Source organism: Neovison vison, chromosome 2 (assembly GCF_020171115.1).
Source record: "Neovison vison isolate M4711 chromosome 2, ASM_NN_V1, whole genome shotgun sequence".
NCBI classification, from domain to species: Eukaryota; Metazoa; Chordata; class Mammalia; order Carnivora; family Mustelidae; genus Neogale; species Neogale vison.
In genome coordinates, this window is record NC_058092.1 from 165,283,676 (window position 1) to 165,310,004 (window position 26,329).

The 26,329-nt window shown below is 42.5% G+C and overlaps 1 protein-coding gene and 1 long non-coding RNA gene across 3 annotated transcripts in view; both read left to right on the forward strand.

Moving 5' to 3' along the window:
- The window catches only part of RNLS (renalase, FAD dependent amine oxidase), a 279,276-nt gene that overhangs the window by 151,901 nt on the left and 101,046 nt on the right, over positions 1 to 26,329 (forward strand). The gene's annotated exons all lie outside the window — the stretch shown is intronic.
- LOC122900667 lies at positions 19,627 to 23,869 on the forward strand. The gene is made up of 2 exons (XR_006383293.1): positions 19,627 to 19,736; positions 23,349 to 23,869. It is a non-coding gene; the product is annotated as an uncharacterized LOC122900667 (long non-coding RNA).

A 26,329-nucleotide genomic window follows, 5' to 3' on the forward strand; every position in this document is an offset into this window, starting at 1 on the left:
GATCTTCTTATGTATCTTAAAAATCCATGGATATTCATTTCCAATCACTAACTCCAAAGGGAATGTGGGTAATTTACACAATACATGAAAGTAAAGTGAGTCAGGGATGTCAGCACTGTCACAGAAAATTGTATTCCTATCTGCACCTTAAAAAGAAAGTATAATCTATAAAATCATGTGGGCAACACAAAAGCCAAAAATCCTGAAAGATTCCAGAGACCATAACCAGTTGAGGTCCTGTATTTGAAATTTCATGAAGTGAAAATGAAGATCTTTTTTCTTTTCTTTTTTTCTTTTTTTTTTTTTTTTTGAGAGAGAGAGTGAAAGCAGAGGGAGGGGCAGATGGAGAGGGAGAGAGAAAATCCCAAGCATGTTCCACACCCAGCCTGGGGCCCAACACAGAGCTTGATCTCACAACCCTGCGATCCCAAGTGGAGTTGAAACCAAGAATTGAACCCTCAACCAATTGAGCCACTCAGTGCCCCGAAAATGAAGAACATTCTTAACGCATTTTCTTTGTTCTCCTTTTCCGGGGTAGATAGTGATGTTATGGCTGAGTCCTGGGCATTGTCGCAATAACATAGATATTTAAATATGCAACTCCTACTTTGAGATCTGGCCTTCAAGTGGTCTCAAGAAACAAGAGTCCCCTTTTATTCAGCACTGTTGGCACTTTGACCTTTTTGGAAAACATGTATTATCTTCCACACCATAGTGTGTTTGCCTGTCAAATTAATATAGTTGACTATTTACAGCTGTTCTATGTAAAGCTTTACTGATAATAATGGTCCCTTAAATGTGGATTCTTGTCATTGATAAAAGAACTACTTCATTATTCACAGGCTTTTAAGTCCAAATTCCAAATTGAATATGGTGCTTTATACCGAGATTTGCTATAGGAAACACGTAAGAAGAAATGTCGGTTTGAAAGGTTGGGGAAATATCTTCTCAAACCACATTGTATAAATCCAAGCTTTCGGCTACCAAACAGCAACTACATTCTTTAGACCCTGCTGTTCAAAAGGCTTTGGAAATCTTGAAACATATAAGATCTTGATTCAAAGAGTACAACTTCCCCCAGAAGAATTCAGCAGAAAATAAAAATAACCTAACAGAGCTCCCACTTCTCTCTCCAGACATAATGTCTAGGAAGGCCAGATTCTCATCCTATGCAATTCTGTGAGAATTCCCAGAGGGAAATCCACGAAAGAATTCACAAACCTCCCTCGCGGAAATTCTCATGGAGCTATGGAGGATGAGAATCTGGTTTATAAACAATAAACATAAAATTCTTTAAGATATGATCTTTGCCCTCAATGAAGCCCCAGATGTTAACTGGGGAAAGATAATCTTGGGGCCCCAGTATACTGTCTCCTGGGTTCTAGAAAATTTGGTGGGTTATTCAGCAATTCTATTACCATAAAGGGACATGTGGGTATTTATAAAATTGCCCCCATTCTTTTTTTTTTTTAATCCAATTTTCAGTCAGGACACATAAGACAAATCAAATTTTAGGCAGAAGGGTAACATATTTGCATATGTTGTGGGTTTTTATTGCAAAATGGCATAGCTTTGTTGTAAAACATTTGAAAAATAGAAATGCATATAAAGGGGGAAAAAAAGCCCTGGGGAAAAAAAATCTAACAGACTTGCCAATTAATATCATTCTCATATTTCTCTTCGCAGAGCTAAGAGGAAAAATGAGGTCAGGTTATCGGGTGGCGATTGAATAATTTTGAAACCTTCACCTACTTAGAATTCGCTGTAGCATTTTCTCTAAGGAAAAGAGAGTGGGAGTTTTTAATGTGCATCAACTCATAAGGTAGAGTTGCTGTGATGTAAATACAGAAATAGGAATCAGGGTCAGGGTCACACCAGGGCACAGACAGGCTTTGTCATGCTAACCGTGTGGTCAGAGCACTGAAGGTCTAATGAGAGCAAGGCAGGAGGAGCCTCACAGGTCAGACCCACAGAAGAACTCAGAAGTCAGGTCAGTCACAGAAAGAAGACCTGGAGGACCAGAACTGCAGCCCTGAAGCCTTAATGATGTGTCCTCTTCTACTCGTCCTTGACTTTCAGATTAACCAGTTCATCTGCATTCTGGTCTGAGAGCAGGAACAAATTGTCTTTACAGAATGTAGTGGCTGACACTGACTACTGCTATATACCAGGCGCTCTTCTAAGGCTCGTGGTGCACATTTCATTGAATCCTAATGAGACTCAGCAATCCAACAAGACAGGAACGTTATTATCCCCATTTTAGAGAGAGCAAAACTGAGGCTTAGAAATATCAAATCAAGGGTCGCCTGGGTGGCTCAGTGGGTTAAAGCCTCTGCCTTCAGCTCAGGTCGTGATCTCAGGGTCCTGGGATCGAGCCCCGTATCAGGCTCTCTACTCAGCAGGGAGCCTGCTTCTTCCTCTCTCTCTCTGCCTGCTTCTCTGCCTACTTGTGATCTCTGTCTGTCAAATAGATAAATAAAATCTTAAAAAAAAAAAAAAAGAAAGAAAGAAAGAAACATCAAGCCACTGGCTCAATCATATAACTAATAAATGTGTCTGATGTTAACTTTTGTTCTTTGAGTGTTTCTCTAGGCACTCAGACCAGTGTCATTACAGTCACCTTACTGATAGAGGGGGTGGGGAAGAAAGCCATTCAACTCTACTTCATAAATGGCATGGCATTGTTAAAATTTTGATTATTAAATCATCAATCCTGCCAGTAAAGGCAAAATTAGTAATCTTTTGTTTGAATGTGAACAAAACTTCAATGCACTATTGAATTCCAGTTCTTTCAAATGCTATACACCTTTCCCAAGCTTCGGAATGAGCTTGTGTTATTTCCATCATGGGTTGTTTATCTGGGGAGAAGTAGGAGCCGACGTCATTAACAGGCAAAGATAAATAAATATTTTCCATCACACAAAACCATCTCTTACAGGTTCATTGGCCCATATGCTCATGAACTTTCCCCCTGACCCTCTAGTGCCGCTCCAGTACCCTGGAGTGTCTGTGTTCAAGTGAGACCTTCTTACCATGCCCAGAGCATGGCCTGCCTGGCAAACACACACTTTATAGCATCTGTGTGCTCTCCATCTGGGTACATCTGTGTGCTTCCATTGGGGGCAGCATTGGAAACCAGGGAGGAGGGCGTCAGGGTGGCGCAGTCAGTTAAGTGTCTGACTCTTGTGTTCGGCTCAGGTCATGGTCTCAGGATGTTGAGATTGAGCCCCACATCAGGCTCCATGCTCAGTGTGGAGTCAGCTTGGGTTTCCTCTCTTCCTCTCCCTCTCACCCTCCCCCCACTGCATTTTCTCTACCTCCTCCCCATGTCTCTCTAAAATAAATAGATTTTGAAGAAGAAAAAAAAAAAAAAAAGAAAGAAAACTAGAAAGGATTTTTAATACTTCTACAGTCTCCATTCTACTTGTCTCCAGAGTTATAGCCACCCACAGCCTGATTTCTCAAAAGTAGTCTTCCCTGCCCAAAATCCAACTTCAGTGTCCTCATTGCAGTGGATCTGAGAGGCACAGAAGCAATCTCCTGAGCTAATTTCCATCAATTTCAAGGGCAAGTTTGGTTAACTACATGAATCCCTAATGAGCAGGTTGACTGGAGGCTGGAGAGGTCATTTCTGAGCAAGATAGACTTCTCACTACTTACAACCCCAACCCCCACCCCATATGCCATTAGAGTAAAGTTAACAAGGTCCGCAAGGTTGCCAGTGGATGCATTGGGCTGGATACATCAAAAGAGCCTTTTCGCTTTGGTGATTTTATCATACAAGCAGTAAACAAAATAGGCACATATACTTTAGGATTTCACACTAAGAAGACATCATTGTCAAAACCATGCCTCTGAAATCAACAGCAGTCTTAATCACCAGCATGGATGGGATAAGTGGTGTATACACGAACACATGTGGATACCGCCTTGAGATCCCCTGCTGTAAGCAGTTGCAAAGCAAACAAAGGAAATGAGAACTATTCCCTGAACCAGTCTTTGAAGAATAACCTCATCCTTCCCAGATTTCCTTCCAAAATCATGTGATTTGAATTTCCCAATCTCTAATGTTCCTTCAGCTCTAAGACTTTCTGACCATCCTTTTTCTTATGCTCGCAAAAGGCTAGCTTTCATGGCTCTGCTGCAGGGGTAATGATGCAATCTCACAAGACATACTCAGGTTGATGGAAGACCAAATTAGGAGCCTTCTCTGTATTCCTCTGGGTGGATTCATACGACTTGTTTCTTGGTAACCAGGTGCCAAGAACAAACTAACAAAATAAACACACCAAGCTCCTTACAGTTTCCTTAAAGTAGAAGGCATGTGGGGCACCTGCATGGCTCAGTCATTTGAGCCCCTGACTCTTGATTTCCACTCTGGTCATGATCTCAGGGTCTTGAAGTCAAGCCCTGCATCAGGCTCCATTCTCAGCACTGAGGCTTCTTGAGATTCTCTCTCTCTCCCTTTCCTCCTGCCCCTCCCTCCTCTCTAAAATAAATAAACAATAAAGTGGAAGGCATGGATACAGAGAACCAGCCTAAATAAGCAAATGATTTATGTTATTTGTACTAATTTCTTCAGATAGAAAGTTTTTTTGCATATGTTTAACATTGGTACAGATGTGACGTGGAGACTGTTTTCTTTTGGTTCAAAATATAAAACGAGAGGACCGAAATAAGGTCAGGATTCTCGGTGGCTTACCTATTAAATGCAAACAATGCATGGAAGATACTGACATGAGGAAATTTTATCTGCACCTGCAAGAGGAACAGAAAACAGAATGGGTCAGATCCACTCAGATAAATTGTCTGAAACATATCTGAACATGAGAATTGGCGACAAAGAGTCTGATTTGCCCACCAAGAAAACCACTGATGCACAGAAAGGGAGACATCTGAAAAAGGAAGGAAGAGGCCCTTCAACCTAAATGGAAAACGTGATTCACCCCCACACCTGTTTTACCTTAGTGATGCTTAATTAATAGTTTGGGCCAAGCTGCCAATAGAGCGGTGAGCATTTGGTTGGCTACTAGAAGGAAGGTCATAAGTATGAAGCAAGGATGGTGTGAGATCAAGTCAGTGTAAGACCAAGTAGATGAGAAATTCTTACGAGGAGACTCATCTCTCTAAGGCAGGGGAACACACTGCCACTCACTGCTGTTTTCCCACTCCCAAAAGCAGTGCTTGACTGCTATTAGTCAAATGAATGAATGAATGTCATGTCATGTTGGGAATGGAGTTCCAGTTTGCTCATGGGAAGAATGCTAGAAACTACAGGACAGCAAAAGCTATTAACAGAAGTGGAACATAAATAAGATCTAGATTGGTGAAGGGGGTAGTGCAGAAACAAAGATCAAGAAGAAGACATTTACAGAAGGATGTGGGATTTGAGGGGGGAACCAGATCTTTATCTTCAACTTCTGCCTTCGTGTATTATCATGTGACCTCAGGAAGATAATTTGACTTCATGTTTTCCTCTTAATGATGGGAGTTCACAGTTCCTCCCAACTTTAAGGGGAATAAGAGATTCCTAAAACACAGTTGTGAGTAAATATTTCTCTTTTGGGACTGAGATGTCCATCAACAGATCTGTGGCCCAAAACATAGATGTTAAATATTTCTAATCTTCTCTTCAGAATCAGAGCTAAAGATGAACATTTATTCATTCAACAAATATTTAGAGAGTGCCCACTATCTGACAGATTCTATTCTAAGTATGGCTTACGTGTTCTCTATCCATGTTGAATAGTTCAGTAGTTTGAGGCAAATTCTACACAGAGTAATTGAGAAACCACAGAATGTTTAGAATCCCTTCCTTTTCATCATTGCTGAGTGTCTTGAAAGAGTGGCTGAGATAAGTGTGTAACCCCCTCGGCCCTTCCCGGTTTCTCTTCCCCATGCCATATGATCTCAAGCCTTGTCTAAGGTCATCTGTGATTGTCCAGATCTTTGCACACTGTTCAGGTCTTTCTTTTTTTCAACTCAGCATTTGATACTGATGATCATTCCCTCTTGCTTAAAACGTCTGCCTTGCCTGGTTTTCCTATCAATGTTGTAGTATGTTCTAAATATTTATAAAGTGGGCTTGGAACACAGAAATGTGAGTACAGATCTCCCCTTCATCATCTTAGGAACCTGAACAAATTTTTTAAACCCAGGGTAGTTACTGCATCTGTAAAGGGAGGGGCTTGTAGCTTTATTCATTGCCTTCCTTATGTTGTTGTGAGGACTGCATGAAGGTAAAACATGGCGCCAGGCACGAGATCCAACTTTGTGTTCTCTTTGGCTTTCCCTTTGCTCCACCCGCCCTGCTCCTTATCTCATTTCAGGTCCTCCTCATCTCCTCTCTGAGTTACATCAGTGGCCTCCTCACCAGTCCCCTTCAGTCACTCCTAGCTCCATTCTGTTCCTCACCAGTGGATTTCTCAAATGCAAATCTGATCTTATCACATCCTACTTAAAATTCATCAGCAGAACCCAGTGACCTGTAGGATAAGCAAAGTCTGGATTCCTAAGCGTGATGGGACCCAAGCTCATCTCTGCAGCCTCATTAACAGCCGCAAGAGTCTCCCACATCCTTCACGTTGGCCATCCTGAGCTACCTATAGTTCCCAGAGTGTTCTGTGTGACCACACACCTTCCTACCTTTGCATGAGACTCTTGCTCTACTTTGAGAGACTTTGCCCCCTCTCCTGGCTGGATTGATTCTGTGTGTTCTTCAAGATCCAGCTTACCATTCTATCTTTTTAAATTCTTCTGAAAGCAAACAGAGTTGACTCTACCTGTACAGTGCTTCAGTATTATCTAATGCACACATCATGTTTTCACCATTAATCTGGCTTATCTGTCTTCCCAATTAGGTGTGTGCTCTATGAGGGACTGTATCTCTGTCCTGTTCTTTTCATAGGGCCTGGCACCTGGTATGCTCAATACATGTTTGTTGACCTAATTACATAAACAGTGAATTAGTGTTTTTGGCAGGGATGGAGTGAAAACAACAACAACAACAAAAAACAGCACGGAGTTCGAGCCAGTGTGAACATGAGAGGGAGTCAGGGGCCAGTGGGCAGATGTGTGGAATCAATGATGAAGGCACAAAATTAGGGTCTGCATAACAGCAAACGTGTATAACACGGCCCAGTGAGGAAACAGACTCAACGTTTTCGAAAGCATGGGAATGTATACGAGTATGTGCATTCTAGAACATGGGACGGTGAGCAAATGCTCACATATAAACTATTTGGAGCAAACAGAATAAGGCCACAGGGATTCCTGCAGGGTTGACCATCAGGATGTGTGGTAACCAGCTCCTACAGAACTCATTGACTTAGGTGAGAAATAGCAGAGGGAATTGCAGGAAATCTTGGGTCTTGGAATCATGAGAAGTTAGCCAACTTGGAGGAAGGATGCTGAGCTCAGCCACATGAGAGCTCCAATAGAAGAATGATGTTGGAATCTTGTGTATCTCTGAGTGTTGGCATGTCTTTCAATTCTAGTCTAAAGATTCCCTTAAGCCACCTCAATATATTACAAAGAGCTAGTGATACTGTGTTGTTAAATATCTCAAACTGAAACATTTTAGCTCTGACCTCTGAGCTTATGTCTTATACCTCATCATATTTTTGTGAGGCCTAGTTTAGCTTGTGACTTCCCGGAAGCAAAATTATAATTTAACCTCAGCCCTCAGAACACCTTTCTTGTTTGAACTTAGTAGAAAAATGTCAAGAAAGGACAACAGGTGACTGTAAATTTAACCCTTTGGAGCTTTTAGACTGATATGGTCCAAATTCAAGTTTTGTTTTCTGAAGTTGCAATGGAATAAAAAAAAGAAATGAGATATAAGAAATAGAATAATTATAGAGTAAAATAATTAACTGTAATATTAAATCGTGAGCAAAATTTCAAGTTCTCTAGTTTAATTTTTTTGAATAAAATTATTAATGTTTTTACTAACTTATTGAAAGATCTTTGTGATCTCACTTCTAAGTGGAATCTTGAAAAACCGAACTCAAAGATACAGAGACCAGATCGGTGATTGTCAGAGTCAGGGTTAGGGGTTGGGTGAAATAGATGAAGGTTGTCAAAAGACCTTACAATTATAACAGAATTATAACAGAAATGGTGACTACAGTTAACAATACTGTGTCATATATTTGAAAGTTGCTCAGAGAATCTTAAAAGTTTTCATCACAAGAAAAAAATTCACAGCTATGCCAGGTGATGGATGTTAACTAAATTTGTTATGGTGATCATTTCACAGTATTCAACACTGTAAATATCAACATGGTATATACACAGTATATCAGTCATTAGATTATACATGTAAAGCTAATACAATGTTATACATCACATCACAATAAAACTGAAAAAAAATACATTTTAGGAGAGGTTTTGGATTTTTACTCCTTTATCAAACTTGGCAGAGAAAGTTTCCTGTATTCTCCACTGTTTTATGAATATCGCCATCATATGGACCCAAAGTTGGCAAACCACAACCATGGGCCAAATCTGGCTTAACCCCTGCTTTTATAAATCAAGTTTTATTGGAATACAGGCACACTTACTCACTTACGTATTGTCTGTGACTGCTGTTGTGCTATAATGTAACAAAATCTATATGACACACAAAACGCTGTTTTAGAATGATGTTGGCCTTTGACATAACAATGGTTATTAGGTCAAATCAATAAAGCCTGTTCTTCAAAGTGTAGAACCCAGAACTACTGAGCCCACAGACTCCAGGGCAGTGTATCTTGAAAAGTGAAAAAGAAAAAGATCTGGAAAAGCTACAGCTATCAAAATGAATTTCAGCCCCATCAGCACTGTTTTTATACACCTCCGTGTAGAATTTCTTGACTACCACCAACTGTGTTTAGAAGCTTAACATAAGGGACATCTTACGTTCATAGTGAGTTATTTGGCTCTGTTACTTAATCCTTTGAAAACCATGAGTGGCATTCATTTTAAGATAGAGGAGTGATGGTCTGCAATCGAGAACTGATTTCTTGTAAGGAAGTGGAGAAGATGAGATGTAAAATCGCTCTGTACGTCAGGGGCCCTGATGACTCATAAAATCTTTCTGGGCTCTATTTAAATCATTTGAAACTGAAATTAATGATTCATATATGCGATGGCTGTCGCAGAAGCAAGAAAGGAGTCGTGATTCATCTAATGTTGGTGCATGGGCTTTGTTCTTACGGCACAGGGTGGAGAAGTGCATCTCTAATGGCTTGAGATGTGTGCTTTCACACGTGTTCTTCTTCCTGATTTTTGGATACCAGATGGAAATAAGGCTAATTAAACTACCTTCCCAATCACATTACTGTGAAAAAGTTCACCGGTAATACCTGAAAATGAGAAGTCATTCCTGACCTCTCTGATGGACATGATGGCCTCGGTGCACCAAATGGACATTGTGTATAGATCTTTATTTGTTCTTACCCACACCAGAAGTGTGGAAAAAAAAAATGGACACAGCAGATAGTTTCCTGAACAGTTGAACTGTTTGATATAAAGTAACTTTTTAATAATTTGGATTATATTTTCCTACTAATTTAAATTGTATTCCAGAAATGGGTCTTCAAATAAGGTTTCTTTTCTCAATATAATATCTTTAAAAATCCACTCATACGCACAATTAAAACAAACCACGCTTTTCATAGAGAAACATAATTTATTAATAAGCCAACTCAAATCCTTTCAGATTCCAGGAGACTTACGAAAAATAAGCGGTAAGCAAAAAAAGTATTTCAAAATTTAAAAAAAGTTATGTAAAAAGGATCATTGGAAAAAGGATCGTTCACTGCCTAACATGAGGAAAGGGAGAAGTCTCATCTCCCTGCGTTATCCTCACAGATTACACAAGAAGAAAAAAGAAAAGGAGAAGAAAAGCCCTGCCATCTAATTCAACGACTCTTCCCCCCATAAAACCACTGTGATTATCTTTTTAAGATATATTCTGGCCACTATCTAGACATCCTTAGCTGAGGTATTAAACACACTTAGCAGGTGCATCTCTGGTTTATGTGTCTGGTCTCTTGAAGAACTTGCCTTCTTCACTTTTCATCCTTAAAGGGCTGGGATGGAAACGGGGAATGGAAGTCAGGCAAGCAACACAAAAAATCCAGCCAATCAGTAGAGAGGCGAGCAAAGCCCAAGTTCATCCTAAAAATGATTTTCTGAGATGGAAGCATTTTTATGCTCCATGTTAACCCATGTTGCCAGGCACATCACCAGTGTCACCCATGCACAGAAACGGATTTCCACGTAATACAGAGTTAATGCTAATACTGAAACCCAAGGGCTCTAATAATGGCTTTCAGAGCAGGGACCTGGCTGTCCTCCTTAGCCCCAATCATTATGATCCCATCCCTTAGGCCTGCAGCTGTAGAATGACAGTGGTAGGCAGCAGGAGGGCTGGGAATATGCCATTCTGTTTGCATTTTGCTCCTGGCACTTAATAAATATTTGTTGACCTACTAAAGGATGTAGCGTTGGCCTTGCTTCATTTATTTGCACTAACTCCTGCTGCTTTCCCTCCATTTTCCTCTTATGATGATTGCTCCTGTTGCCTTCACTGATGGTCACGCTGCTCTCCTCCTCTGTACTAGTATTAATTCTCGCCTAACACATCAGTTATATATAGCGTGGTCATCTCTCTTTTTCTCACTCTCAACCGTAAAGGGACCCAAGACACAGTAGCCACGGGAGAGGAGAATCACAGACCAGACCAAACCAGCAACCAGAACTGTAAGCCATCCCTTCCATGCTGTGTTTCTTCATGGGGAGAGGGACTAGGGTAGTGGAGAGATTGTGTCCTTCCATTGGTAGTGGGCTGGCACCTTCCACGTGCACTTAGAGCTTAATAAGAACTTTCTGATGTGGACAATGATGATAGTTCAAGGGAGCAGGAAATTGAAAGAATCAGAGGAGGAAATGAGGCCTGATCTATGTCTGCCAGATTTGTATCTGCAGTCCACAGCAAAGCAATTATTTCTTACCCATGTCTATGAGATTTGAACATAAGTCACTAGATATGCATCTTTTAGTTATCCTCACCATTTCAAGGAGAGGCTACACTAGAATCATCCCAAGGTTGTCATCTTCCCTGTGTTCAGAGATCCTCAGTGAAGGAACATTTCCAATTTCCCGGGTACCAGGGAGTTTTCCCTAAGCCTAACAAAAATTCTTTCTTCTGTAGTGCAAACCCCAACTCTACCCAGCTCATGAACACAGCAACGTATCTTCATCCAGATAATATTTCTTTGCCTATTTGAAGGTGGTTATTACAGCTTTCCTGCACTCCAGCATTCTTTCCCCCGAGCCAACTGATCCTGGTTCCCTTAGCTTTGCCTGTTTTGTGACTTGTGACCCTTTCCGCACATTTCTGTGTGTCCTTTGGATAATCCTCAAGTATCCTGCACTTCACTAGAATTACCTAAGAATAAGCGAGATGGACTCTGAGCAAAGGCGAGCTGAGTCTCTGCACTGTTGCATGGCTTCTTGGCTGTGGTTACTCATGCATCTTGCATTGTCAACCTTGAATTGTCTCCTGTAGTACCTTCTTACTACTTCCCGGTAAGTATGGGATCCACTAGCATCTTCGGATCTTTCCTGTAAACCTGAGTCATGTTTTCCCCTTTTTCTAACTCAAACCGGAGGTTTCCTCCTCTGGGTAAATTACTCTTTTATTTTGAATGAATTGGCCCATGACATAAGGGTTTAGAAGTAGTTCTAAACTCCTACCTTTCTATTTTTTTTTTTTTTTAAAATCCTTTCATATTTTCTCACAGAATACAATGTCCCAAAAAATGCCACATATAAGAGATAGTAGAGGCCTGAAAGGTAAAGAAGGGAAGTCCAGCTCCTAAGGATGACACCAGGACTTACAGGAATTAAACAGTTTGTCCCAGACCTCAGAGAGTCCCAGGAGCAGAAGCATGGTTGAAGGCAACATCATCAGAGTCCCCCTTCCATGCTCTTCTCTAACACACGGAAGCCTTACAGCCATCCCTTATGTTTCACTGCCCAACGAGAAAGGTATGGAAATTACAAATCTGAAAGAATTACATAGAAAACTGTTTTATTGTAAATAATACCGTCTTTTCAATGACTAGTCTGTACATTATAAATTAGACTTTCATGATATATTATCATGGAAAATTTTATGTATTCAGTTGGCCCAATCCCTGCCCCAAATCTGCAAAACCCTTCAGTGGATCAAAATAGGTTCTCCATCATTGAATTGGATATAAATATGTACAAAAATGTGTGTAAGGAGAGAGCACAGAACAGTGAATCCAGGTTCAGTAATTGTCAGTGTGTGGTCAAGCTTATTTTAGCTCTAGTCCCGATCTCCCCCATAATTATTTCATGGAAATCTCAGTTCATCTTCCTATTATCTCATCTAGTCCAGTGTGGACTTCTAAAAGATGAGGGTGTTCTTGCAAAACCATAACCCGACCATAACCCTAGTAGCTGTCACACCCATAAATATTAAACAAGACTTTTCTAAATGTCGAGTATGCAGTCCCTTGATTGCTTAATATCATCAAATAGCTATCAGTGTCCATATTTCCCCAGTGAGTGATTCTTTCTTCTGCCTGCTCACATCTTCTTTGAGACCCTCTAGTGAAATTTTCACCTCTGTTATTTTCCTTCTCAACTGCAAAATTTCCACTTGGTTCTATTTTATAATTTCTATCTCTCAATTGGTCTTCTTTGTTTGGTGAGAAATCGTTCCGTTTCTTTTTTAGAGAAAGAGAGAGTGCTAGAGAACGCAAGTAGCGGTAAGGGGCAGAGAACAAGAAGGGAGAGAGAAAGTCTCCAGCAGACTCCCCGCTGAGTGAGGAGCCTGACTCGGGGCTCTATCTCACAACTCTGAGATCATGACCTGACCTGAAATCGAGAGTCGGATGCTTAACCGACTGAGCCACCCAGGCTCCCCTCCTTTATTTCTTAAGATATAATTTTCTTTAGTTCTTGGAACACAAGTAAAATAGCTCATTTAAATCTTTCTCTAGGGGCACCTGGGTGGCTCAGTCATTTAATTGTCTGACTCTTGGTTTTAGCTCACGTCATGATCTCAGGGTCCTGAGATTAAGCCCCATTTCAGGCTCTACGCTCAGCACGAATCTGCTTGAGATTCTTTCTCTCCCTCTCCCTCTCCCCCTGCTTGTGCTCCCTCTAAATAAAGGAATAAAATCTTTAAAAATAAATAAATAAAACAATAAATCTTCGTCTAATAATTACAATGTCTGGATTTTGTGAAGGGCACCTGACTGCTTCCATCCTGTGTGTGGGCCGCAATTTTTGTTTCTTTGCATGTCTAATTTTTTGTTGAAAACCTGCATTTTAAATACTACAGCGTGGCAATTCTTGAAGTCAGATTCTCCCATCTCACAATGGTTTGGGGTCGTGGCTGTTCGTTGTTGGTTGGTTTGATTTTTATGGACGAATTCTTTACGGTCTGATTCCTTTGTCATGGGTGGCCCCTGGAGTCTTTGGCTGGCCAGTGTTTGTCTCAGGACTGAACAAAGATTTCCTTAAATGCCCGGGGCCAATAAGCCCCTCAGTGACTGCCAAGGGACCCTGTGTGGGTTTGGGGCCCATTGTCAGCACCCTAACAGGGACTATGCAAGTCTGCCTTTGCTTTTACCTTCTGGTTGTGCAGAGCCTCGAGGTGTGGCAAGAGTGAGAGTCAAGGTTCTTTTCAAGTCTTTCCTGGACATATATAAGCTCACATCCCTGTACATGCACTTGGCCTTCTAGATTCCCATTAATAAGCCTTTGCTTTTCAACTACCCCCATGGACATATTTTTGCGTAGCTTTTCATTTTAAGCTTCTGGTAAGCCTGTTATTTGCCTGTTATCTACTGCCTCTCGTAACTGTAATGTGAAACAATGGCCCCTGACTTTTTTCCTACAGACAATTGAAAATTGTTTCTAATAAGAGAGAGGCTGTTTACAATGCGTGGATGAGCTCTGAGTCAAGTCACATATAGATGGTGTTCTGAGCAGTATATCCCTGGAAACCACCAGAGAGGTCTGGTAGTTTGGTAGTTCCCCAGGAATGAGGCATGGAAGGAGCTCTCCCTACCTTGCTCTGCCACTCTTCTGGCTTCCAGGCTGCTGGTTTTTATGATGATTGCAGGTTGATGGTTTTCCAGGTTATTGCAGAGCTGGGGAGGAGAGTGATGGGAATGGAGCAAGGTAAAAATCAAACAAGTATCACTGTTTTTGCTGATATTCAGCCATTTTTCTGGACTAAGAGTTCCCTTGATTGTTGTAAGCCTGTGGTTAATTTCAAGAGTTCTGCAAAGTACATGTTGACAATCTTTGCCAGGGTTTTCATTGCTTTTATGGAGGACAAGCTTCTTAGAGTTCCTTACGCTGGTGTTTTTTACTATCACCCCGATGTCCTCTTTTTTTTTTTTTTTAAAGATTTTATTTATTTATTTGACAGAGAGAGATCACAGTAGACAGAGAGGCAGGCAGAGAGAGAGAGAGGAAGCAGGCTCCCTGCTGAGCAGGGAGCCCGATGCGGGACTCGATCCCAGGACCCAGAGATCATGACCCGAGCCGAAGGCAGCGGCCCAACCCACTGAGCCACCCAGGTGGCCCCCAATGTCCTCTTTTAATGACAAATAATTTTAATGATATCCTTTGCTATCCTAAAATGAAATCCATAGGTAATATAACTTATCAATACACATGGCTTCAAAACTATCCATATAATTACCTAACTACAATATAAAGAAGCAAAGAATATATTAGTAATAATTGAAAATGCCCAGGTACGACTACACGAGAAGACACAATGGAAGACTCAGACATTTACACCTATTTGTAGAATCTTTCTGAGTGGGCCGTCCACATCAGAATGGGGCTTACATGGGTGCTCTTGGAGTACTCAAATACCGTGTGTGGCTACAGTTTTACAAAAATGCTGAGCCATTCTCGGTCAAGTTCCAAACAAAACAAAATTTAATCGTCTCTCAACTTACATGGGAGTTGCACTTGTGAAAAATTAAAACCTTGCAAAAATATTACTGTTTTTATATAAAACTGAACTTGGTCCTGAGGTTAGAGAATTACCTAAGGGTTTTTTTTTTTTTTTTTTTTTATCTACATGAATGCTTGGTGGGAAAATCTAGCGTGATGCCTAACTGCTCCTTGTATCCAAGGCTGCTGCGTGCTGCATGTCAGAAATAGCCCCATAATTATTTAGACACTTTGACACACCCTCCCCACAGAAAGTGGTCCCCAAACACCCCCTAGGGGGCAGTACCACTCCTTTGAGAACTACTGCTTTAGCTGAGCCTGTAGTTGCTTTTGGTTTTGTTTTAATCAGAGGTATGCCAAGTATCAGAGAAGAGCCCCCAGTAAGAAAAGCAACACACTTGATGAAATGTAAGTGTGTTGCACGCACAACTCACTATTACTCTGCCCCTCACCCTGCTTTCCAGGATATATATTTGAATAGAAAATAATCACTAAATGATTTGCAGATTCGATGGATTAGCTGTTCAAACACTTTGGTGGGTTTTTTTTTTTCTTTTCAATTTTTATTTTGAATGGTAGTTTTATTTAGGGCATTTGGATGAACAAATAGAGAATCTGACTGACATGGAATAACACTGCTTCTCTATGTGTTAAAACCGTAAGTCCTCAGAGAAGGGCTTTGTTTCTAAATGCCATGGACATCTTTCTGTAGTTGGCTGGTCCAGTGATCTAAATTCCTTGAGTAAGATCCCTGTGTTATGTAATCCAGATTGCGTCCAAGCGACCATCCCTTTGTCCCCTTGTGGAGATTAAGCGAGAGCTGCTTTATGAAGGAGTCACTAAATTTTATGGTCACCACTGTTTCAAGTGGCAAACGCTGTGACCCTGGGCATTCTGACGGACTCATTGTGGTTGTGTCGACTGTTAAGGAATCTAAGGACAATGGTCCCAGGGCTAGTTCTTAGTCAACTGCAACCAAATTCTACTTTCCTCTTGAGTTCATGACTATTTATGAATACTCCTGCAAATCCTTTCAGAGCTATAACCTCCTTTTGACCTTCTGAATATAATACCTAATTAGTCAGCTTGCATGGAACCTGGTGATTTGAAATGCGGCGGCTCCTGGCCTTCATTCTAATGGATATGGAATTCCGTGCATTTTTATGATGGCCCTTCCTCTGCAGCTCCTGCAAGCTTCACCTGGGAACTGGCCAGCAAGCAGGTGTTCCCAGGCACGTAATTCTTGCGGACCCCTCCAACCCTGCTCCAAGAACAAGAGATCGCTTCTTAGAGTTTATGTTATGTTCTTATTTCAAGTTGCTCCTTCTATTTCTGTAACGGAGAGTAATGCATTCTCCCTAGATAAGGCTTATTTTAAAAGTGGCCACATTTGATGCCACCAGAGGGCACCATGGTAAACTTCGTTTTCAAAGGTACCCAGAACAGGTCAGCTAAGAGCCCCCAAACTAGAATACCGGAGTGGACGTAATTAAAGCAGCGAGGCCTTGATCAAGATATCGATACCATCCTGATTTGATAAAATATCTACAGAGTGGCGTCCTTGGCTGAGGTGTGTTCATCATCAACAGGCACGACTTTGGCAAATTGAAAATAGGCACAGGCCTTATTATGGCCAGTGTGCAAGCTCCCCAGACTGTGAAGAAAGCAACGCGGTTTTCTTGGCCCTCCGGGAGTGGGGACCTCTACTTTTCTGGCTCTAAAACAGAATGACTGCCTTTCAGTACGTGCCTCCTGGGAAACCTACCAAAACCAGGACTTCCTGTGTGCTACACAGTAGCTATCTGGTACAGCTCTGATTTAGGATGGAGTTCAATCACTTACTACCGAGAGACCTTGAGAGTGAATTTATACCATCCCCCGAGTCCCACTCCAAACAAGATTCTAGTCCCTTCTCCAGAAATCATGCTGTTGAGATCCCAGAAAACTGCCCTCACGATGACAGCTGCATCAGTGCCCCCAAGCAACAGGAATTAACCAATGCCACGGCACAAACAGGACACAGAGTGTCCCAGCGCCCAGGTGATATGCCCTGTCGGCTATGGTAAGGCCCTGGTAGGCACACACTACCTCCCACGGACCCCTGTTGGGGGCTCTCGGGATGCAGAGGTGAGGGGAAAAAAAATGTGCTCTTTGCCTTCATGGAGCCTGATGATGAGGAGATTAGACCGATAAAAAGAGGATAGACAAGGAATCAGTTATAAATGTATGCAATTCCAGAGTGACAATCAGAGGAAGCCAAGCAGCAGGTGCTGTTAAGTGAGAACCCAGGGAAGGTGCTCCTTGTGCCAGGAAGCAGGAGAAAGAGGGGGCCCTTGAGGATGGCAGGACGGAGAGGGGCAGCACAGCAGTCTTTTGGGCTGGGGAGATGGCCGTGTTTTCTCCACTAAAACGAGGACTCCGTGTCTAGGGTGGGCAATTCCAGGCAGAGCATCACAAAGTAAACAGGGGCCGGATCCCAGGAAGGCTTTTCAGTGTTATTCTCAGAGGATCTTTGAAGCAGGGAGCTGGCAGGGTGCAGGGAAGGGATTGGAAGGGATGGGGAGGGGCAGGAGGTGGAGAGGATAGGGAGCCGCTGGGAAGGGGAGAAATCCTCCAGGGGGCTGTGGCCCCGGGAGGTGGTAGTTCAAATGGACAGGAGGAGCCTGGTTCGAGGGACGATTTGGAGATGGCATCTTTGTGATTGCTGGGGAAGGAGGCGTGGGGAGAAAGTCGAGACAAAGATGACTTTCCGGTTCCCAGCTTGCGCAGCGAGGTGGAGAGTGATGGAGTGCGCTCAGCCTCAGGAAGGACTGGCTTTCAAGGGAAGGTGGGGGAGAATGACTAGGGGACTGCGTCCCCGTGACCAGCGCGAGAAGCCCCTGCTACACCCCGTGACATGTGTTCAGAGCTGCCCTCGAGCTCCCACGAACGCGGGGCACCGCCACTCTGTCCCCTTCCAAATAAATACCCACAGAGCTCTTCCCTACGTCTGTGTTGTCAAGGTCTGCGGCGGCCAAGGGCAGAGAGCCCTTCACCCCCTTTGCATCTCCTGTAAACTACAGACCGATGTGGCTTCTGATTCTCTTTTCTGCCATCAGAGCAGTTGCAGCCCGACCATGAAGGCAACTTCACCTGCCACCCATCTCCACCGCCCCTGCCCCCTCCCATGGCATTCGAAGTGTTGCATTTATGGCCAGAAAACCTCGGCTGCTTTTCTTGGCGCCTGAGTGACCTGGAGCGCGCGATGTAACTTCTGGGAGCCCTGCGGGTCTTGGGAAAGACAATGTCAGTGATTGCACATAAAAGCACTTGGTGAGCTGGACCCGGTTCCATCAAGAGGCAAGGTTACTCTTTTTCTCCTTTAAATCACAGTCATCACTGCCGTTACAAATAATCTGCCATTTATTTTGCCCTGTTCTCTCCCCTTTTTTTCTTGCCTGCTTCTTCTGTCTCCTGTCCCTTCTGCCACATAAATTTGCTTTCCTGAAAAAGGCTGGTTATTCGGAGACATCATCACCAGCCAATCAGAGCGCAGCATTCCTCCTGGCCGGTAAGCCAATCAGATGTAACCTCCAGGTCTCCTTTCTGTGTTGCTAAGGCTTCACGTCTACTTCTAAAAGCTGACTTGCTTGCTTTCTGCTGGTCCTCATCCTCTCTCTCCCTTCACAACCGCCCCCCCCCAGCTCCCCCAACGTCTCTCCCCGCTTTGCCTCCCTCTCCATCCCTCTCCTTCCTCCCCCTTCAGTCTTTGGAGCAATTCCAAATACTTAAGCCTTCCGGAAGTTTGGGTTAGGGATAAGCAAGGTCTGACTGTATTTTTTTTTTCCCTTGTGAAATAGAGAACAACTATTCCATGTTCAATATTGGACCAAGTGTTTTAGCAGCTTAATGTCCCTTGGCTACATAACATTTAGTTTTGTTTACCGGAGGTTTTGTTTTGTTTCGTATTTTGGTGTACAAATCAACTTTAATTCAGACAGACCAGAGCATAAGCTGGCATTAAATTTGGGAATGAAACGTCCTATCACTTAAACCTCATTGGGCTTCACCTTTCATTCAAAATATATGAAAGCTCTTCCAGCTCTTAACTGATGACAGAAGATAATAAATATGTAGTGGCCATTATGCTCCCTTTTCTTGAGCTTTCAGTGCTGGGATCACTGGTGAAAACCACCAGGGATAGCAGCGATTTGGGAACTCATACCCAATCACCATGTGGGTGTCCTCTCCTCACTTCCTGCTTCTTTGGAAGCAAATTAACATGGGAATAATAGTTAGAAGCCCTCCCCCACCGCCACCACCCCCACCTCCCTCAGGACCCTGGGGTCCATCTTTAAAGGCTGTGTATGTAGCTGGGGACCCCAAGAAGATTCCCTTAACATAGAACAGCTCTGCCTTCCAAAATCCTAAAGACATTTGATAAGGAAAAATAACTAACAAGTGATGTCTTTCTCATAACCTTTGCTACCTACTTAAAAACTGAAACAGTACAAGAATTTGCAGCTTAAAATGACCAGAGAAGTGGCAGAAAGCCAGCCTTCGGTCAGAGACGGCTTAGAAAAGCTTAATGATTAACGAATGGGTCACTGCCTTCAGGCTCTGACCTTTAGAACTAACCAATTTTAGCCTTTCGGTTAGGTTCCTTCAAATCCTTATGCATCAAGGGAAAACTACTCCCCCCGGGGCTCAGTAGCACCCATCCAAAAGGCATTCTGAGCAGCCCACGTTGTTTGGTGAGTAGCTTTTCTGAGAACACGGAGTGGGTCCTAAACACGGTATTAACAACTGTGAAATCTTTTCTTTTCTTTTTTTTGTTAAGAGTTTAGGGAGGGCCTTAAGCGCTACTGCATATCCTGCAGGTGAAATGTACGAAATTCGGTTAACATGGTAACGGCTCTAAAAATACCTAGGCTACAGTTTAACCACAGAGTTTCCTCCTTAACGTAAAACAGCCACCCTCACGAGCTGTTCGAAAGTGCAGCAAAAGCGATCCCTGTCGGACTCCGTGCAAACAGGCTATTAAATCAGGCCTGCCTGTGACAGTCCGCAGCCACTGGGCAGCCAAGGAATAATTAAAGTTTTGCAGGCCAGAGCGGCAAAGCACACATTAGCTAAGAGGAATGCAAAGTTAAGCTTTTTTTTTTTTCTTTTTTTTTCTTTTCGCCTCCTCCAAACCTGTTTCTCCCTTCTACCCCGACCACCAGGTGGACCAAGCAGGGCGTGGCAGGGGAGCAAAGACAGAGAGTCATCACACAGTAACCGCAGGGCCCCACCCAGAGGAAAGCCTGGGGCAGAGGGACCCAGGGGGACATTGGGCTTCTGTCACTATGGGCCTGGCAGCCTCTGTCCCCAGATCCCTTGGAGGGGGCCTGGGCTGGTAATTGCTCACCTCTGATCTCTGGATCTAGGCCCACCCTTTGCTTGGCAGAGATGGAGAGGGTGGGAGTCAGGCTGGCTGGCCCCTGTTGCCTTTGCAGTTAGAGAATTACATTAGGCACTTTTGAATTCTGAGCCTTGTTGGCTGTACAGGGTAAGATATCTCTCACTAAATTTTGTTGTGTCTAGGGAGTCCGATTTAGGAAACCAGACTACTGGACAGTGGGTGGCATCTGAGTTTTAGATGAACAGTTAATCACTCATTTTGTATAAATTATGCCCCCATGCAATACTGGTGACATGCTAAAATGAAAAATTCATCCTTCTTCTGAAATTCGAATTTCACTGGATGCACTGTATTTTGGCCGGCAACTCTAGTAAGGCACTTTCCGGTTTTGCTTTCTTAGAGTCTCCCTGCTCTCCACCACTCAATCAGTAAGCTGAGTTTTGTGTTTGGATGTTTGTTCGTTTGTTTTTAACCTTGGTTCATTTTATGGTTGTTTAGTGTAGCTGTACTTTGTTTTTTAATCTGTGGATCAGTGTACAAGGGCTACGGCCCAGGGAAAATGAGCTAGCATTTACTGAACTCACTCTTTTTTTTTTTTTTTTTTAAGATATTTTTTATTTATTTGACAGAGAGAGAGAGAGAGAGAGAGATCACAAGTAGGCAGAGAGAGAGGAGGAAGCAGGCTCCCTGCTGAGCAGAAAGCCCAATGCGGGGCTCAGTCCCAGGACCCTGGGATCATGACCTGAGCCGAAGAAGATAGAGGCTTTAACCCACTGAGCCACCCAGGTGCCCCTACTGAATTCACTCTTAAACCAACCTTATATTAGGTACTTTTGATACATTAAAAAAAAAAATCATTGTGTTTCTTTATGGTGGACTATTTATAATCCGCATTTTCAAAGGAAGATACTGAGGATCATAGAGGTTAAGTGACTTGGCCAAGGTCATACAGCTGACAAGTAGCAAAGCTGGGAATAAGCTGGGTGAGTATGAATCCAGCAGGCTTTCTTAACTACTTCAGTGGCTCTGCATGGGTCAGATTTAAATGTAGTGCTTAATTTTTGCATGCCTCTAATTTATTGGGCTCTTTTTCAGAGAAAGCCTCAACCAAATAGCACAGATTCAGTAACAGGTGAAAAGCTCCAATTGTCCGCTGAATTGCAAACTATCAATCCTTTCTAAATAGCAAACTATTTTGTTGATCTCCTTCCTATGATTGACCTCCAACCCAGGTCACGACTGCTCCCTTGAATCTTTTCCATGTATCAGTTAATTTAATGCTTAAATAAACCTTATGCATGATCCAGGTGGTACTAGAGTTATAATCCCCATTTTATAGATGAAGTAACAGGTTTAGAGGTTAAGTACCTTTCCCAAGGTCACACAGCCTAGGCTTTGCAGCCTGGAAGACCAGATTTAAAATTGTGGTTCATGGGACAACTCAGTGGTTCAGTTAGTTAAGTGTCTGACTCTTGATGTGGACTCGGGTCGTGATCGCAGGGTCTGCATAGGACTCCCTACTCAGTCCAGAGTCTGCCTGTCTCCCTCTCCTTCTCCCTCTCCCTGCTTCTTGCATGCATCCTTAGGAAAGGTCCTGAATTTCAATCTCTCCACACCACGAACTGGAAACAGTGGTGCCTCTCCCATAAAGAAAAATCTCTGCACATAGTAAGCATGCAACAAACATGTGCTTTTGAAATGATTTTGAGAAGTGTCTCTACTCAGCACCTGTGACAATAAGAGCCACGAGAGAATATTCTAGGTCAAGGATTGACAACATTTTTCTGCAAAGAGCCAAAATTGTGAATAAGGTAGGCTTTGCAGGCCAAGAGGCAAAATCAAGGATATTGCAGAGACAGTTACATAACAAGAAAGAACAAATTTCCACAATTTTTGTGGGCGACATTGAAAATGTAAGCCTAATAATGATGGAGTAGAGTTTTCTGTAACGTAAGTCTACTAATAGGTGAATGGGAGTCTTCGATTGTGAAGGAGGGATCGCATGTCACTTCACTGGGGCTCAAAGTTAGTGCTTCCGGTCAGCAGCACACGTCCAGCTGATTCTTATGGAGGCTTCACATATTTCATCTTTGAAAAAGCCTTTTCTTACTGAGAGGCACTGCCACATACCGGTGTCCATCCACGAGCCTATGACTGTAATTGAACACATTCATTCCGAGGGAGGCACTTAAAGAATTCTTCTCAATTCCTGCCTTGGTATTTGTTTTGTTTTTTAGCATGTCATGAAATAAATTAATTACCACTGGAGGGTGGGTGGAAGCTCTTCAATGGCACCGTTCCGTTATATGGATTTTGAAATGCGGAGATTTGCACTTGCATCAGGATCCAAAAAACACCCCTGGAGCTGTCATTTGAGCTCCAAAGATATACCCCATACACGTTTGCATGGAAATGGAGGATTTGCTTCTCTTTCTCACTTGTAACAGCACAGGAAATGGATAAAGCAGCTTGACATTTCACGTGATTCAAACATTAGTTGTCATTGAAATGACTTTTCCCGCAGTGTAATTTTCACACTTCTGTGCTATTTTGCCTTGTAATTTGAGGTCCTATTCATTAAGAAACTATCAATTCGGCAACAAAAGCTCATTTCCAAAACCTTACCGTAGTTCACGGTGCCTCATGTCATTCACAAAAATTTCAACCTTGGCCCTCAAAAAAAAAAAAAAAAATCACCATCAGGTTTTAGCCATCAGTCTGCGATGTGATAGAGAAATAAGATATTCAGATTCTAGTGTGACAAGAACTGATGATACTTAAGTCCACAAAAGTAAATGAAGAAAACAAAGTTCACCATGAACACTGTTTCAACTGCTCGTGATAGATTTGAATATTTTCCACAAAGCACCTGCTGGTGAATAATACAGTGAGTATCCATAGGCTTCAAATGCTTTTTTAAAATTTTAGCTAAATCTTTTTTTTTTTTTTCCTGCTTAAAAAGAAATACTTTTACTGCCATGAACTGAAACACATCTTAGAAGATTCCCCTTCAGATGGACCTCAATTCGGGACCTCTCAGTTTCTTTGAAGATATTCCTGCCTCTTGTTTTACGACGCACTCTGCTTGGAGAGGCCAATTCCTTAGTCACTGCAAAGGCAGAACTGAGTTGTCCAATAATCACAACTGAGCAGTATCAGCGACGACGGTTCACGCATCGAGAGCCAAGGAAAACCACTCGAGAGCCTTTGCCTTCTTGGTCTGTTGACTAACGGTGTTGTTTCTGACACTGTGACCTCTTCAAGCAGCCGTTCTCCCTGAAAAGCCAATAGTCTCAAACAGGCTTATTTTCCCAGGACATTTTCTTTGACTGCTACAGCCAAACCAGATTTAATTTACTCCCCACCGACAAACCGGCTCTCCTTGCTTGGAGAATGAGTGAACCACCTAGAAACTCATTTTCATTGAAGCCTCATTTTGCAGTTTTGGTCTTCGTTTAAAAATAAATCACAACGCTATGTTGAGATAGTCCTCTTATTTTATTTTTATGACTGTTGCTTCCCTGTGAGCTGTGCTGAGTGTTTAGGCCCACTGAGTCCTATGAAGACAGTATTTCTTGAGCTATGGTGTCATCCCACAATAAATGCAGGGCTTGGCCAACTAATCTGATAACAGTCATACACACCCCACCATCCGTGCCGTGGGAAGTCTGCTTTTCTCTTCTTGTTCTGACATGATGAGGATGCAGCACTACTTAGAAAAGAATGTTAAAAGATGTCTCAGGGCAGCATGGCACATGAACCACAGTGCAATTATAACTGCATCAGTGGGTTTGCGGTGCCCCTTCTCCCCTGCACTGGACCTGGGTCAGAGAGCCTATAGTCTATCCCTCAACTACCCTGCTTTGCTCGGGCAGTAGGAAGGCAACACAGAGACCAGTAAAGAACACATGAACATGGCTGGTTCCAGTGAACCTTTATATATGGATACTACGCTTGAATGTCATTTTCCTGTGGCACCGGTACGGTTCTTCCTTTGATGTTTTGGAATCATTTAAAAATTTAAAACCCATTGTCAGCTGGAGGGCCATAGAACAACAGGCAGGAATCAGATAAACTATGGGATGTAGTTAACCAAACCCTATTCTCAGTAACTAAATATTAATAAAGCTCATATATATATATATATATATATATATAAAATATTAAAATGAATATATAACTAATATGTAAAATGTTTGATGAAGATTTTTCTAAAATAGGTGAACACATGATCTACATTGTAAAACAGGCTCTGGTAGATGGATGTTAACCTTTGTTTTAACACAGAGAGATAGTGTAGAGTAAATATTAAGAACAAGGGCTTTGAAATTATTCGTGTGGGGCCAAGTCTTGCTCCGCCATGTGCTACTTGGTCGGGCGACTTAATGTATTTAAATTTGTTTCTTCATCCTTATCAGTGGGGTGAGTAATTAGAATTCTTACTGAGGTCATGAATAAGACAAGGAGACTAGTATCCTCACTGCTACTTACCGTAGGAGAGATCTGCCTATTCAAAATGTGGTCTGCGTCATCCAGCAGCTTGGTGGACTCAGAGTCAGCCCTCGGACAAGATCCTTAGGTAATCTGCAGGCATGTTCAAGTCTGAGATGGGTTGTTATAAGGAGATGCGAGTAACGCAAGCGTGCAAAGAAAAGAAATTGAAGTTATACATTTCAGAAAGGAAAGGATTGATCATATGTAGGGATGGAAAGGTACTGGAAGAAAATAGAAGCTTCTTTTTTTTTTTTTTTAATTTTATAACCTTCAATTGGGAAAGCTTTTCTTTCAAAGAGACACAAAATATCAAAATTTGAAAGGAATTGAAGAATTTGACTACATGAGGTTCAAACTGCTCCATCACCTAACAAGCAACCGGTCGACTATATTTACAATATGTGTGACAAGTGTAGGATTATATGTAGAATATATGAGCAAAACGAAACCTCTCTCTCTCTCAGATCCAAATGGGCAAAGTTTATGAATAGGCAACGTGCAGAAGAAATTCAAATGGTTGGTAAACTTATGAAAAGACGATTGACCTCTCTGGTTGTTACTGTTTTCTGTTGCAGTATGACAAGTCACCCCCAAATTTAGTGACAAAACAACCATTATATCACATCAAGAAAACTGCAGTTTAAAAATTTGGACACAGGGGCACCTGGGTGACTCAGTGGGTTAAGGGTTTGCCTTTGGCTCAGGTCATGATCTCAGGGTCCTGGGATTGAGCCCCACATTGGGCTCTCTGCTCAGCGGGGAGCCTGTTTTCCCACCCCCCAGCCCAGGCCGCTGCCTCTATGCCTACTTGTTATCTCTGTCTGTCAAATAAATAAAATCTTAAAAAAAAAGTTGGGGGGGCGGTGCCTAGGTGGCTCAGTTGGTTAAACAACTGCCTTCAGCTCAGGTCATGATCCGGGAGTCTTGGGATCGAGCCCTCCATCGGGCTCCCTGGTCAGCAGGGAGTCTGCTTCTCCTTCTGACCCTCTTCCCTCTCATGTTCTCTCTCTCAAGTAAATAAATAAAATCTCTAAAAATAAAAAATAAAATAAAATAAAAATTTGGACATGTTACAATGGGGACAACTTACCTCTGCTCCACAATGTCTAGAGTCTCAGCTGGAAAGACTCAAGAGCTGGGGTATAGTAGCCTCTGGGGCATCTTTACTCACATGTCTGTGGGGTGATGCTGGTGGAAGCTGGAGCAGGCAACTGGAAACCTATGCATCCCCTCAGGGATGCATCCCATGCAATGGGATGCAATCTCATGGCCGGGATTCTTCCTAACATGGCGGCTGGGTTCCAAGATTGACAGTCCAGGAGAACCAAGCATAAATCGTTTTATTTTTTTATTGACTTTGCTCAAAAGTCACATAGTGTCAATTCTGCCTTAGGTCCAAACCCTCTCAGATTCAAAAGAAGGGGTTAGAGCCCTTACCTCTTGATAGAA